Genomic DNA, 15,899 nt, shown 5'->3' on the forward strand with positions numbered 1-15,899 from the left:
AATTAACCTTCAAGTTCTTCTTAAGTTATTGAATTGGATGGGAAAGCGCATACAACAACTCAACACATTCTTCAAAAGTCCTTTACGTGAAAAGCACAATAAAGATACAATCAAAGATCATTAAGCAACATGAGAACTATAAGTATTGACGAGGCACTCGTTACTATGATGAGCATAAAACTTATGCCAAGAATTCATTTAACGCGATCGTTTATAAGCGACCTCCACTACTTGTGAATATAAGTTTGTAACTATTAGGTGAAACTCCCTTATATTCTAGCATCATATTCATGCATGAAAACTAAGCGTGCACTCTTAACAAACATACACGAATACGTTATCAATCAAGCAGTTAAACGAATTGAATTCACAACTTATGAAATCACAACCAAAAGTAATCAATTCATATTGCAAGCATGAACATGGTTTCAAATTACCCCCTAACTAAGAAGGGCTTAGTTCCTCATAAACGCAAAACAAAGATACATAAATTTAGACATTGAAAACAAAGAATGAAAACACCTAGAAACGCTCCAACAATCCAACGTCTTGAATGGCAAGCACGTCCAAGGGTCTCCTTCTTTCTTCTTTGCTGCGACACAAGGGTGTTTGGTGATGATTTGTGGTGAATTGTGTGGTGGATGGATGTAGGTAGGTTATGGTGAAGGGTGGAATGCCTAGAATGGTCAGAAAGGGGTCTTATTTATAGGGAAAGGAAGGGCTACGAATTTATTAATTTTGGAATCAGAAATCAATGGAAAATAGGCAAGAAAGGTGTAGGAATTAAAGAGAATAGGAAAGGGAAATTCGGCAGAAATTGTAGGACAAATTTAGGAATGCGTTTTGAGGCACAAAATAGGTAAGAATCCTCTCCCCTTGTGCAGCAAGAATTGAAACAAAAGGGAATGTAATTTTGGGTCAGAAATAGGTAAGAAAGAATCAGAAATTAAAGAGAAATAGGTAACAAAGATGTGGCACAATATAGGAAAGGTACTTAAGGTCAGAAATTAAAACGGGAAGAGGATGTATGGTGCGGCAAGGGACAAGGGAGAAAGGGAAAGGTGTTTTTGGTTCAGAAATTAGGGAAACATGGCAAGGGAAATTGTTGCACAAGAGGAGACAAGGAGGAAACACAAAGGGGACAAGGCGCCACCTTTGTAGGAGGTGCTAAAATTGTGTCTTCTAAGCTTCCAAACTGACTTCTAACATCCTTTAGGCCTTCAATTTCGTCAATCAATATTACTCCAAGCATAAGATGAATATTCATGCCCAAAACTGCTCCAAAAGGCTCCAAAATGCATCTTTTTGCATACTTTGTCCTTAGAACCTGAAAACACACAAAAATGGCTTTAAAAGACTAAAATAACTATGAAATAACAATGTAAATGCACAAGAACAAGCCAACTAAGTCGCATAAATATGCTCCTATCAGGGTGATAGAGGATGGATAGGTAGATAGGTGGATGATGTTGAATGGTGCGGCAAGGGGTTGTGTTTATAGGGTTTTAGGAAATCAAAACCCTAACTTATTTTGGTTAACAGAAATTAATTCAAATCCACTAGAAAAAGGGAAATAAAATCCGAATCCTAAAGGAAAAGTGAAAGGGGAATGCGGCAAAGGACTAGGGAAAGGGAAAGGAACCTAAAAAGAAAGGGAAAGTGGTTGATGGCTGATAATAGGAAAGGGGATGTACTCCCTTGTGCGGCAAGGAACTAGGGCTGAGATTTAAGTGTCCCAAAATGTCTTAGAGAAGAAAGGAAAGGTTTTACATTGTTTAGGAATAAGGAAACATGGCAAGGATAAATGCTTCACAAGGAGGGACAAAGAGGGGACAAAGGGGAAACACAAAGGGGACAAGGTGCCACCTTTGTAGGAATAGGTTGAATTGTGTCTTTCCTTGTCTTCCAAGCTTTCATTCTGATTTCTTTTGACTTCTAGCCTCTTTTGGTCTTCAATTTCGTCCATACCCTTTGCTCCAAGCCTATGCTATCCATTTCATGCCCAAAACTGCTCCAAAAGGCTCCAAAATGCACTTCTTTGCCTCTTTAACCCTTTGGACCTACAAACATACGAAAATGGCTTGAAATACTAGATTAACTAAGAAATAACAACATAAATGCACAAGAACAATCTAACTAAATCACATAAATATGCTCCTATCAAGTGCCGCATGTTTTAGGCCTTATTCTTCTAGAAATCAGCCACATAACACTCCTTCTAGAAGTCCCTACAAATCTGGCTCCTTCCCCTATTCTAGAAGCTCTAGAACCTGCAATGCTTTTCCTTTTGGATTTCTGCCAAACCCTAGTCCTTTTCCCTTGTGAATTAGGTCGAACTTATCCTCTCCTTTCAGGAATTTGTGCAGTGTATCCTAGCCTATAAATACATCATTATGCCGCATAACTCAGATCACCACCCTTTACCATATATTTCTACCCACGCACCCGTATATTCAGATACAATTGAGAGATTTCAGAGAGTTCAAAGGTGTACTTACATGGAGGAAGGAAAAGAAGGAGCTCTGTGCCGCGGCTTGTAATCCAAAGAGGGTTCGAAATCTGCCATTGGAGTTGCTGGGACGTTCTTGGTTCTTTCTATCCTTAGATTTGTTTCAATGTTGCTTAAATTTGGTTTTATGTTTTCAAAGACATGAGGAACTAATTTCTTTTTAGTTAGAGGTGAATTCGAAGCCATGACTATATGTTTTATAGGAATTGATTACATCCAGTTATTGTTTCTTGAGTCTTGAATGTGATTTGCTTATCTACGTTATCAAAACTTGTTTATGTATGTTGACTGAGGTTGCATACTTGATTTGCATGCATGAACTTGATGTTAGAGTATAAGGGAGTTTCACCTAATCGTTATGAACTTATATTCACAAGTAGTAAAAGTCACTAATCATGATTGTGTTAAGTGAATCCTAGGCAGGAGTATCATGCTTTTCATAGTTACGAATGTCTCGTCAATGCTTATGGTTTTCAAAGAACTTAATGACCTTTGATATGTCTTTTTATTATGCTTTTCATAGTTAGGGAACTTGATAAGGATAATTTGGTTGTGATGCGTATCCCCTCCAATTCAACGAGTTAAGGAAAATCTGATGGTTAATTTGTGCTATCACGGTTAACTTGGGGAGTTGTCATTCATGGTCTAAGGGAACAATACTGGAAATTGGTTTATATGCATATGTAATGTGTGGAGAAGGATCCTCTGGATAAGTTTTTACCATTCAAATCACCTAATTTACTTTGTTTTGCAATCTGTTTAAGTTTAGTTAAATTTCGTCAAAATCAATCCCCCTTTTAATTAAGTGTCTTAGATTAGTTAGAAAAGCGTTTAAATCTGTCCAATTTAGTGTTTTGAGTCTTACTAGTTTTAAATTCATCCAAATAACTCCCTAGAGTATGTTATGAGTCTTTTAAACTTAGTTTTGCTGTTTTGAGTAGTTTGAGTCAATTTTAAGTCTTAAGTGTCTAGTTTTGTGTTTTTGAGTCTAGTTGAGTGTTTCTAAGTCTAGTTTGGTATTTTTGAGTCATATTTGTGTAGTCCTCGTGCAAAACAAAACAAACAAAATAAACAAAACATAACCTAGACCTTCCAACATTCGCCTCAGGGATTTCCAATGAAACATGACATGCCAAAGATCACCACTCAAATAGATTTTAGCAATCCTTAACCTCGAGCACACACTTAATCATAGTCACCACTTACTAGCTCGCATTTAATCAATTAAAACAATATTTTGAATGTAGTAACATGCCTTAGAGAATTCCCTCAATTCTTCACCGGATATACTCTCTATTTTCACACAGATTTTCTGACTACACTCCCTATACTAAGTATATGTGAGAAGATTGATGTAAACATGTAGACTAGTACTCACATATGTTTTAAACAAAGAAGGCAATTTCTGGAATTATTAATACATGTATATATATATGATCTCATGAATGGAATGCTACTACTCAAAAGCGAAAATGATGTGATAGAAACTAGCACACAAATTCAACCCTATTAAGATAGCTGTAGTATATGAAAGTAGGGATCATTCTAGGCTGGGGATTAACTAGGGATGCTAATTTGCACAAATGTGACTCAAAAACACAAAACTAGACTTAGAAACATTCAACTAGACACTAAAAACTCAAAACACACTAAACAGACTCTAAACAGCACAATACTAGCAAACAGACTCAAAACAGACTCTAGGGATTTATTTGGACGAAATTAAGACTAGTAAGACTCAAAACACTAAATTGGACAGATTTGAACACGTTTCTAACTAATCTAACACACTTAATTAAAGGGGGAATTGTTTTGGATGAAATTAACTAAACTAAACACATTGCAAAACAAAGTAAATTAGGTACGAAATTAGGTGATTTGAATGATGAAAAACTAGCTAGAGGGTCCTTCTCCCACATGAAACATATGCACAAATTGATTTCCAGTATTGTGTCTTTAAACCATGAATGACAATGCCCCCAAATTAATTGCGAATGCACTAATTAACTTCCAAATTTTCCTATGTTCATTGAATTGGATGGACAGCGCATCGCAACCAAATTATTCTTCTCAAGTTCCCTATATGAACAACATGATAGAGATACATATTAAAGATCATTAAGTTTTATGAAAATCATAAGCATTGACAAGGCATTCGTAACTATGAACAGCATAATACTCCTGCCAAGAATTTACGTAACACGATTGTGACCAACAATCTCCACTACTTATAAATATAAGTTCATAACGATTAGGTGAAATTCCTTTATATTCTATCATCAAATCCCTGCATGCAAACTAAGTATGCATCCTTCATAAACACACAAGAATAAGTTCTCAATAACGCAAATAAGTAAAATGTTTTACGAAACAATAACTGGAGGTAATCAATTCATATAAAACATATGTCCATGGCTTCGAATTCACCTCCATCTACAAAGAAATTAGTTCCTCATGTTCATAATAATTGAAAAGCAAAGTAAAATAAACATGGAAACGAAACGAGGGAAGAAAGAACTTTGAAAGTCTCCAATGGTTGCAGGTGGCTTGCAGCACAACCCTTCTCTTCTCCAATGGGAGCCACGGCAAAGTCATAAAATAAAAAAATAAAAAAGAAGAAGAAGAACTGGTGGAGATATTTCTCCCAGTAGCCAAACTAAATCCGGTGGAGAAGAAGTATCAACGGACAGGAATTGAAGGCTTAGAGTCTTCGTCCATGGTGGTTTGTGGCCATTGCCGACCTTTGAGCACGACACCGGCTCGTTCCACTCAAACGAATGGGTATAGGGGATCGACGAAACGCAGTGCACGACGGCGAGGCCAAAGTTGGAGGCGAGTCGTGGATTTTGAGAATAAAAAATCATGAGGAACTGGTGTCGGCTTTATCGTCTAATCAAAGGGAGCAGGGATGGAGAAAGAGAGATAAAAAAGCCTCGTTTGGTCGCCGTCCGGCTTTCCTACCGTCGCTGAGCTCAAATTGTTTATTCGGAGAAGCCACTCGAAGACCTAACATGTGCAAAGCTTGAATTGGTTGAGGGTTTTCCCCTTCCTTTTCTGTCTATTGTGGTTCTCTGCAGCACACCCTCCCTTGTGGCATAAATAGGTATATATATATATATATGTGTGTGTGTGTGTGTGTGTGGCATGGCAAACCCTAGAGATGAAGGAAAATTTTTGTCCTAGCTTAAAACAAGTAAGAACATTTGAATACATATGCAAACTATTAACACATTAAAGTAGGCATGCATTAAAAAACAATTCATAAAACCCATGACTTTCAAAGCCTAGTATATGGTGAACCAATAAACTCTTTAACAACATTAAAGAGAAGGAAAGATTTAGAGTTTCTTTACCCTTGAAGCTCATCCTTGATTACACAAGGGATTCACCCAAGTGGAGGGCCTTCAAGTCACCTCCTTGCTTCTTGGATCTTCCTTGTGATTTTCCTCCTTTTAGTGCTCCTTTGCTTCTTTGAGGATTTGAGGATTTGTCCTCCAAAACATCAAAAGCTTGATGTCTCTAAGTCTCTTCACCAAGGATGTGATGTGAAGATGAAATGGATGACTTAGGGAAGAAGAGATTGCTAGCTATTTCTTCCCTAGGTGGCCGGCCTCTTTAGAGAGAATGAGAGAAAAAGTTTCACCTCATTTCACCAAGAAAAACCCTAAATGAAAATAAAGCTATAAAGTTGAATTTATACTTCATCACATGTGAGTGGCAAACTTGTAATTAATCCAAGTTTGACACTTCTCACTGATGCGAAATATATAAGCACACAAATTAAACCCTTTTTTTGTCAATTGTAGTAAAGTATGTAAGTAGGGATCGTTCTAAACCGGGGATTAGGGGGATTGCTAAACACTTGAAAACTGACTTAAAAACGTAAAAACAAAGTTTAAAGCACTAAACTAGACTCAAAGAATGCAAAACTACAATTTAAAACACTAAAACAAACCAAAAACTCAAAACAGCAACTAAAAGACTCAAAACTGCCTTAAAAACACTTTCTGGGCAGTTTTGAACTCTCACACAAATCTGAACGAATTTGAGTTTTAACTTGAATCAAAACACTTAAAAACACAAACCAAAACACTTTCTAACTAATCTAGGACTTCAAAATAAAGGGGAGATTGGTTTTGACGAAATTGAAACAAAACACAAACTTTGTAATTAAAACAGATTGTAAAACAATTTGGGAGTCTAAATGGATGATTGATTGGTTAGAGGCTCTTTCTCCACACATGACGTATATGCAAACGATTCGATTTCCAATTATTCCTTCATAGAATTATGAACGACATTGCCCCAAATTAACCGTGACATCACTAGTTAACTCTCAGATTTTCCTTGTATTATTGGATTGGATGGCATCATTCGACAACCCAAAGCATTCTTCAAAAGTCCCCTACATGACATCATAATAGAGATACGATCAAAGATCATTACGTTCAATGAAAACCATAAGCAATGACAAAGCACTTGCAACTATGACATCATGTCACTCATGCTAGGAATTGAACTTAACGCGATTGTGACTAGCAACTTTCACTACATATGAATATAAGTTTGCAATGATTATGTGAAACATCCTTATATTCTAGCATCATATTTATGCATGCCAATTAAGTGTCGACCCCTAATTAACAAACACAAATAAGTTATTAATCAAACAGTTAAGCCAATTGCATTCACGATTCAAGAATTCATAATTGGAATTTATCAAATCAAATTGCACACATAGTCATGGCTTTGAAATCACCCCTAACCAATAGGGGTTTAGCCACTCATGTTCATAGCAAAACGAAAGGGAAAGGAATTACACAATGAAATCATAAAACGAACTACACCTAGAATGCACCAACAATGAAGCTTGAACATCCAAGGATCCTTCCTTCTTCCTTCTTGCTGCGGCACACAAGTGGGTGAGTGTATGGATTGGGTTTTGGGGGTTATGGATGGTGTAGAAGGGTGGAATGGTGTTTAGGATGGATGTATGGTGTGGCTAGGAGTGTTTTTGGGCAGAAACTATGGAGATTGGTGAAGGATGGGTGCGGCAAAGGTGGTGGATGATTTCTGGCGTGAATGGGAGTGAATGGGGATGTTTTGTGGCTGCACAAGGATGTTTATTTAAAGGGATTTAGGAAATAAAACCCTAGGTTAATTAGGTAAACAGAAATTAAGTCTAAAGCTCTAGAATTAAGGAAACAAATCAGAAAACTAAGGGAAAATAGGCTAAAGGGTGCAGCAAGGCATTAAAACACAATAGGAATGTGTTTTAATTCATAAAATAGGAAAGAATCACTCTCCCTTGCACGGCAAGGAAGAGGAAAGGTCAAGGGATGCGGCTGTGATGTAGGAAAGGTTTAGGGAAAGGTTTAAATGTCCTAAAACTGAAGGAAAAGGGTTCCCTTGCAAGGCAAGGAAGATGGAATTGTGGAAAAGGCATGTGAGGTGCGGCATTGATGTAAACCATGCAAGAAATGTGTGCTTGATGTCCTAGAATACTTAGAAGACCTTCAAAGTTGATAACACTTAGGGACACTTAGGAAAGGTCAAACCAAAGTAGGAAACCTTGGCTTAACTTTCCTACTTCAAGTAGGAATCCTTGTTGGAATTGGAATCCTTGTTCTTCTAGGAATCCTCATGTGATTAGGAATCCATCTTCAATTAGGAATCCTTCGTTGATTAGGAAACCTAATTTCTTCAAGTCTTCAAATTCGTCCAAACCCTTGGCTCCAAATATGTGACATTCATTCCAAGCTCCATTTTGCTCCAAAAGGCTCCAAAATGCATCTTTTTATATGCTTTGCCCTTAAAACCTGAAAACACATAAGACTAGCTTAAAAGACTACTTTAACTAAGAAAACACCATGGAAATGCATAAGAACTAGCTAACTAAGGCGCATAAATATGCTCCTATCAAATTCCCCCACACTTAGCTTTTGCTAGTCCTCGAGCAAAACAAAGAAATAAAACGAAACAAAACAAATAAACACAACCTAAACCTTCCAACATTTGCCTCAGGGATTTCCAATGCACATGACATGTTAAAAATCATCATCCCCACAGATTTGAATCATCTTTACACTTAAGCACATACTTAATCATAATCACCACTTACTTGTTCACAATTAACCAATTAAAACAATGTTTTCGATGTAGTAACATGCGTTAGAGAATTCACTCAATTCCTTACAAAGTATGCACTCAATATTCACTCAGATTTTCTAACTACACACCCTATACTAGTCATATGTGAGAAGATTGATGTAGATATGAAAACGAACACTCACATATATGTATCACAAAAAACGCAATTTCTGGAGTTAATAAACATGTTTAGATATGATCTCATGAATGGAATGCTACTACTTAGACGCGAGAACCAGTGACACCATATGCTCATACCAAATTCAAACTCCACAAATTGCAACACATAACACTCAAGATTGAAGTCAAAGGTTGTAACGGGGCTTGGGGTATTGACTAACAAAGAAAGGTAAGGGAAAACAAACGTTCTTAAAGCAATAGTAAGCAAAGCAATGAAATCTAGACTTAGAATTCACTTTAGAATGTAGAAATCACTTTTAAACATAAGGGGAAGATTTAAACAACTCTTAGGGTCAAATTCAACTTTTTGGACCCTTTCTTCAACCAACAATACTTTAGAACTCTTTTTTACATCTTTTCAACTCTTTCTTTGCACGAATTTTTCTTTTCTTTCCTTTCCACCCGTGCCTTTGGCGCACTACTTACATGAGAAACACTTCCCCCACACTTGTTTTCTGCCATACATTAATCAAAAGGAATTCAATTTGAATTATGCTTTACTATGCTTCAAGAACAAGGGTAGGGATGGTCCTAATCTAGGCTAGGTGAGGATAACGTGGGTTAACAACGAATGTAGGCTAACAAGGCTCAATGGGGTTAACTTAAACATATAATGAAGTAGGATACATGGCAATTTGGTTTCGGTGGTGGTCACTACACAACTTCAACTTGAACATGTGTTATGCAAATCAATAACATGCTTTGAATGAAATGGGCATGAGTTCTAGCATTTGGAACTAAATGATAAAACGCCTTCTAAGTAGTAACCAAGCAAAGAATAATGAGATCATGCAACGACTTTAGAAAACAATAATGCATAGATTTTAACTCTTCAAATAAACGTTTAGGCTCAAGTCTCACAAGGTTGTAGCGTTTGTTTGAGTTCCTTCCTTCAAGCATGTTACAAAAACTAATTTTTATCCTTTGTGATTGCATGTGAATTCATAAGCTATAACCACAACCAAGCATAAGCAAAGAGTAATTCAAACTTTCATCCATGTTAATAACTTTTTTTTAACAGCCATGCAATTACAAACCAAATCCTCATCATTGTGTTGGAAGGTACCCTAGACACAAACACACAAAAACGACTCAAAACACTCTTTTTAGACTTTTCAACACACTTTTTTCAAATTTTTATGTGATTTTCGGAGTTATATGTCAACACACACTAAAACACACCAAAACTGCTTAAAAACACTTAAAAACAGCAAGGAACAAGTCTATAAGTAATGGGTGATAAAATCCCACGAATTTGCATCAAAAACACACTAAAACACTTAAAAACAGCAAAGAACAAGTCTATAAGTAATGGGTGATAAAATCCCACGAATTTGCATCCAAAACACTTAGTTACCCCCCCCCCCCCACACTTAATCAACTAAACTGGCAGATTAGAAAGAATCAACAAAGAGAAGGGTTTTAGGAATGCAAATCTGGACTTGGAGTGATTCCTAAGTCTTCCTTTGTTGAATGCATGGGTTGCCTCCCAAGTAGCGTGATAGGAGCATATTTATGCGCCTTAGTTAGCTAGTTCTTATGCATCTTTGTTATGTTTTCTTCGTTAAAGTAGTCTTTTAAGCTACTTTCATGTGTTTTCAGGTTTAAAGGACATATTACATGAAATGATGCAAGTTGGAGCTTTTGGAGCAAAATATGAGCTTGGATTGAAAAGGACATGCTTGGAACACAAGGTTGGGATGGAATTGAAGAGTTGAAGATTTGAGGTTTCCTACTTCAAGAAGGAAAGCTAAGCCTAAAAGTTTCCATTTTGGGTTGATCTTTCCTAAATTGGAATTGGCAACCAAAGTTTCTAAAGTTGGAAGTTTCTATTCTTGGAGGTTTCCATTTTCGTGAGTTTCTATTCTCGGCTTTGGGCTTTTGGACGACCCATCCTTACTTCTTGGACCTATGTCGCACCTAAACCCTAACCCTAGCCACTTAATCAGCCGCACCTAGGCCTTGTTCACATGCAAAAATCTGATTGTTTACCCTAAGCCCATGCCGCACCTTTCCATCCTAGAAGCCTTATTTTACAAACCTTAACCCTAGCCCATTGTTTCAATTTGATTTCATTAGGGTTTTAGGTGCCTATATATATATGTGTTTTACTCCTTTGGCCGAATATCCACCCTCTACACAATTCAGAAATTCATCCAACCTTATTTCTCCACCTTGCCGCAGCCATCATCACCCTTAGAACCCCTAGCCACCACTCCTCCATACAAACCAGCCACTCCCCACTCCTTGCCGCAACCAGTCCACACCTCTAGCCACCATCCTACACCTCCATACACCATCCATACCCCTTGCCGCACCACCATACCATCCTAACTCCCTTCTAAAACCAAAATCACATCCAAAAACACCCTAAACCCTCTCTGCCGCAGCAAGGAGAAGAAGAAAGAGGAGCTTGAAGTCAGAATTTCAAAGTGGAATTGTTGGGCGTTTTAGGTGTAATCTTTCTTATGTCTTCAATGTTTCAATTCAATAAATTTTGTGTTGTGAGTATGAGAAACTAAACCCCCTTAGTTGGGGGGTAATTCGAAACCATGTACATGCTTGCAATATGAATTGATTACATTCAGTTGTTATTTCATAAGTTGTGGATTTAATTCGTTCATCCATTTGATTGATAATTTATTTGTGTATGTTGATTGAGAGTGCACGCTTAGTTTTCATGCATGAATATGATGCTAGATTATGAGGGAGTTTCACCTAATAGTTACAATCTTATAATCACAAGTAGTGAAGGTCGCTTGAAAACGATCGCGTTGAATGAATTCTTAGCATAAGTTTCATGCAATTCATAGTAACAAATGCTTCGTCAATGCTTATGTTTTTCATAGATAGAACGTAATGATTCTTGCTTGTATCTCTATTATGCAATTCATGTAGGGAACTTGTAGGGAATATTTTAGGTTGTCGTATGCAATCATCCAACTTAATAACTTGTGGAAAAACTGAGGGTTAACTAGTGCAATTCACGGTTAATTTGGGGCGTTGAGTATTCATAATTCATTGGAAGAACAACTGAAAATCATTTTATTTGCAAGTGTGACATGTGTGGAGAAGAACCTCCTAACTAGCCTTTTAACCATCTATTTCACCAAAATCGTTTTTACAATCTGTGTTAATTAAAGTTCTGTTTTTGTGTTAAATTTTCGTCCAAAACAAATCCCCCTTTAATTTGAAGTCTTAGATTAGTTAGAAAGTGTTTTGATTTGTGTTTCTAAGTATTTTGATTCAAGTTTTCATCAAATTTCGTCCAAATTAGTGTAGGTGCTCAAAACTGCCCAGAAAGTGGTTTTTAGGCAGTTTTGAGCCTTCTAGTTGCTGTTTTGAGTTTTAGGTTTGTTTAAGTGTTTCAGCCTTTACTTTTGCATTCTTTGAGTCTAGTTTAGTGTTTTAAACTTTGTTTTTGAGTTTTTAAGTCAGTTTCCAAGTGTTTAGCAATCCCTCCTAATCCCCGGTTTAGAACGATCCCTACTTACATCTTTGCTACAATTTGACAAGAAGAGGGTTTAATTTGTGTGCTTATCTATTTCGCATCATAGCGCTTTCTTTTACGTGTTGCAGCCGGACGAAGAACTCATTCATCTCTCATTGGAGCCCACGGCATGGAATGGGATCTCCTCCACAACCTGCCCCATGGCACTCTCATAATATGGCTTCAATCAATGTCCGTTTACCTTGAATTCTTGACCATTCCTCAAGCTTTGGACTTGAACTGCACCATGTGGAAAAACATTAGTAACAACAAAAGGTCCAATCCACTTAGAACGTAACTTACCAGGGAATAAACGTAAACGGGAATTGAAAAGCAACACTTTCTGCCCAATGGTGAAAGTTTTGCCCCTAATCATCTTGTCATGAAACGCCTTTGTTTTCTCCTTGTAAATTCTGGCATTCTCATATGCTTCATTCCTTAGCTCCTCAAGCTCATTCAATTGGAGCTTCCGATGAATTCCAGCAGCATCTAAGTCCAAATTGAATGTTTTCACGACCCAATGCGCCTTGTGCTCTAGTTCCACGGGTAAGTGACATAGCTTGCCATAGACTAGCCGAAATGGAGACATCCCTAGGGGTGTTTTGTAGGCAGTTCGGTACGCCCACAATGCATCGTCTAAACGCATGCTCCAATCCTTCCGGTTTGGCCCCACAGTCTTTTCCAAGATTTGCTTGATTTCACAATTTGAAACTTCGGCTTGGCCACTTGTTTGAGGGTGATAAAGTGTTGAAACCCTATGCTTGACATTTTACTTCTTAAAGAGTTCCTCAATGGTCCGATTGCAGAAATGTGAGCCTCCATCACTTATGAACACCCGCAGCATCCCAAATCTAGAGAAAATGTTAGTCTTGATGAAATTTGAAACCACTCTAGAATCGTTAGTACGGGTAGCTTTTGCTTCTACCCATTTGGAAACATAATCAACCGCAAGCAAAATATAAGTGAAACCAAATGAAGAAGGAAAGGGGCCCATGAAATCAATACCCCAAACATCAAAAATTTCAACATTGAAGATAGGGGTTTGCGGCATTTGGTCCTTAGCACCAATGGTACATAAAAACCACATTCTAACACCTTAAGAGCTGTTCTTTGAGTGCCAAAATGACCCCCACATGCATAAGAATGACAAAAGGCTAGAATGGAGTTAAATTCAGAATTTGGTACACATCTTCTAACAATCTGATCTGGGCAGTACTTCCACACATATGGGTCATCCCAAACATAAAAACGTGCATCATGTTTAAGTTTATCACGTTGGGACTTGTTTAAGGTGTGAGGAACTTGCTTAGACACCAAATAATTGACCAATTCGGCATACCAAGGGGTACTTACCTCAATGGACAGAAGTTGCTCATCCGGAAACATTTCTGAAATGGGAATGGGCTCTTCCTCACGCACCAACCTGCTTAGGTGGTCGGCAACCACATTGTCACTTCCCTTTTTGTCCTTAATTTCGATATCAAACTCTTGAAGTAGGAGCATCCAACGAATAAGTCGAGGTTTAGCATCTTTCTTGGTGAACAAGTACTTCAAGGCTGCATGGTCAGTGAAAACAATGACTTTAGTGCCAATTAAATACGATCTAAACTTATCTAATGCAAAGACAACAGCCAATAGTTCTTTTTCTGTTGTGGAATAATTTAATTGTGCATCATTTAAGGTACGAGAAGCATAATAAATAGCATGTGGCAGCTTGTTTTTCCTTTGACCCAAAACAGCCCCAATTGCATAATCTGATGCATCACACATGAGCTCAAAGGGAATGCTCCAATCTGGTGGAGTGATGATTGGTGCCGAAGTGAGTAGGCCCTTGAGATGGTTGAATGCTTGCTCACACGCCTCGTTGAACTCAAACGACACTTCCTTTTGTAGGAGACGGCATAGAGGTTGTGCAATCTTGGAAAAGTCCTTGATAAATCGTCGATAGAATCCTGCATGACCAAGAAAAGAACGAACCTCTCTCACCGAAGTAGGAGAGGGTAAGTAGCGTACAAGATCTATTTTAGACTTATCAACTTCAATTCCTTTTTTAGAGATTATTGATAGGAGCATATTTATGCGCCTTAGTTAGCTAGTTCTTATGCATTTCCATGGTGTTTTCTTAGTTAAAGTAGTCTTTTAAGCTAGTTTTATGTGTTTTCAGGTTTTAAGGCCAAAGGATGCAAGAAGATGCATTTTGGAGCTTTTTGGAGCAAAATTGGGCTTGGAATGATTATCACATAATTGGAGCCAAGGTTTGGACGAATTTGAAGACTTGAAGATGATGATTCCTACTTGAACAAGGTTTCCTAGTTGAAGTAGGAAAGTGCTTACATGAAGGAGGATTCCTAATCGACGAAGGATTCCTAATCGACGAAGGATTCCTAATCAACGAAGGATTCCTAATTGAAGATGGATTCCTAATCACATGAGGATTCCTACAAGAACAAGGATTCCTACTCCAACAAGGATTCCTACTTGAAGTAGGAAAGTTAAGCCAAGGTTTCCTACTTTGGTTTGATTTTTCCTAATTGTCCCTAAAAGTTTCAGCAATTATGAAGACTTTCTAAGCATTCTAGGACACAAAACAAAAGCCTAGAACCCTTTTTGAACCCTTGCCGCACCCCCCTTTGCATTTCCTCTTCCCTATTTCCTGTTTTTATGCTTTAAAACACCTTCCTTTTGTGTTTTAAACCCTAGCCGAATTTCCCTTGCCCTTTCCCTTAATTTTCTGATTTGTTTCCTTAATTCTAGAAGCTTTAAACTTAATTCCTGATTACCTAATTAGCCTAGGGTTTTTAATTTCCTAATCCCTTTAAATAAACATGTTTGTGCAGCCACAAACAGACCCATTCACGCCAGAAACTGAACACCACCTTCAACAGCCCCATTCCTTCACCATTCACCATATTTTCTGACCCAAAACCACCCTAGCCGCACCACCCATCAACCCTAAACACTTCCATACGTCTTCCATCCATTCTACATCATTCAATTACCCAAGAAACCACCAACATCCAATCTGCCGCAAGCAAGGAAAGGGGACAGATTCACTCAATTGTTTGGCTCTTCATTCTGAGTTGTTGAACAATTTTAGGTGTATTCTATCTTATATTTCAATGTCTAATTCATGTAATCTTTGTTTTGCTTTGAGTATGATTGGCTAAATTCGTTTTGGCTAAGGGTGTATTCAAAACCATGATTATATATGTGAAATAAGTTGATTACTTTCAGTTATCGTTGCATAAGTCGTGAATACAATTTGCTTAACCGTTTGATTTAGAACTTATTCTTGTATGTTGATTGAGAGTGCACGCTTAATTTGCATGCTTGAATTTGGTGCTAGGATATAAGTTTGTTTCACCTAATCGTTATGAATTTATATTCGCAAGTAGTGAAGGTCGCTAGTCACGATCGTGTTAAGTAGATTCCTGGCAAGAGTATCATGCTTTTCATAGTTACAAATGCCTTGTCGATGCTTATGATTTCCAAAGAACGTAATGATTCTAACTTGTGTCTTTATCATGCTGTTCATATAGAGAACTTGTTAGGAATAATTTGTTTGCGATG

Source organism: Malus sylvestris, chromosome 9, assembly GCF_916048215.2.
Source record: "Malus sylvestris chromosome 9, drMalSylv7.2, whole genome shotgun sequence".
NCBI classification, from domain to species: domain Eukaryota; kingdom Viridiplantae; phylum Streptophyta; class Magnoliopsida; order Rosales; family Rosaceae; genus Malus; species Malus sylvestris.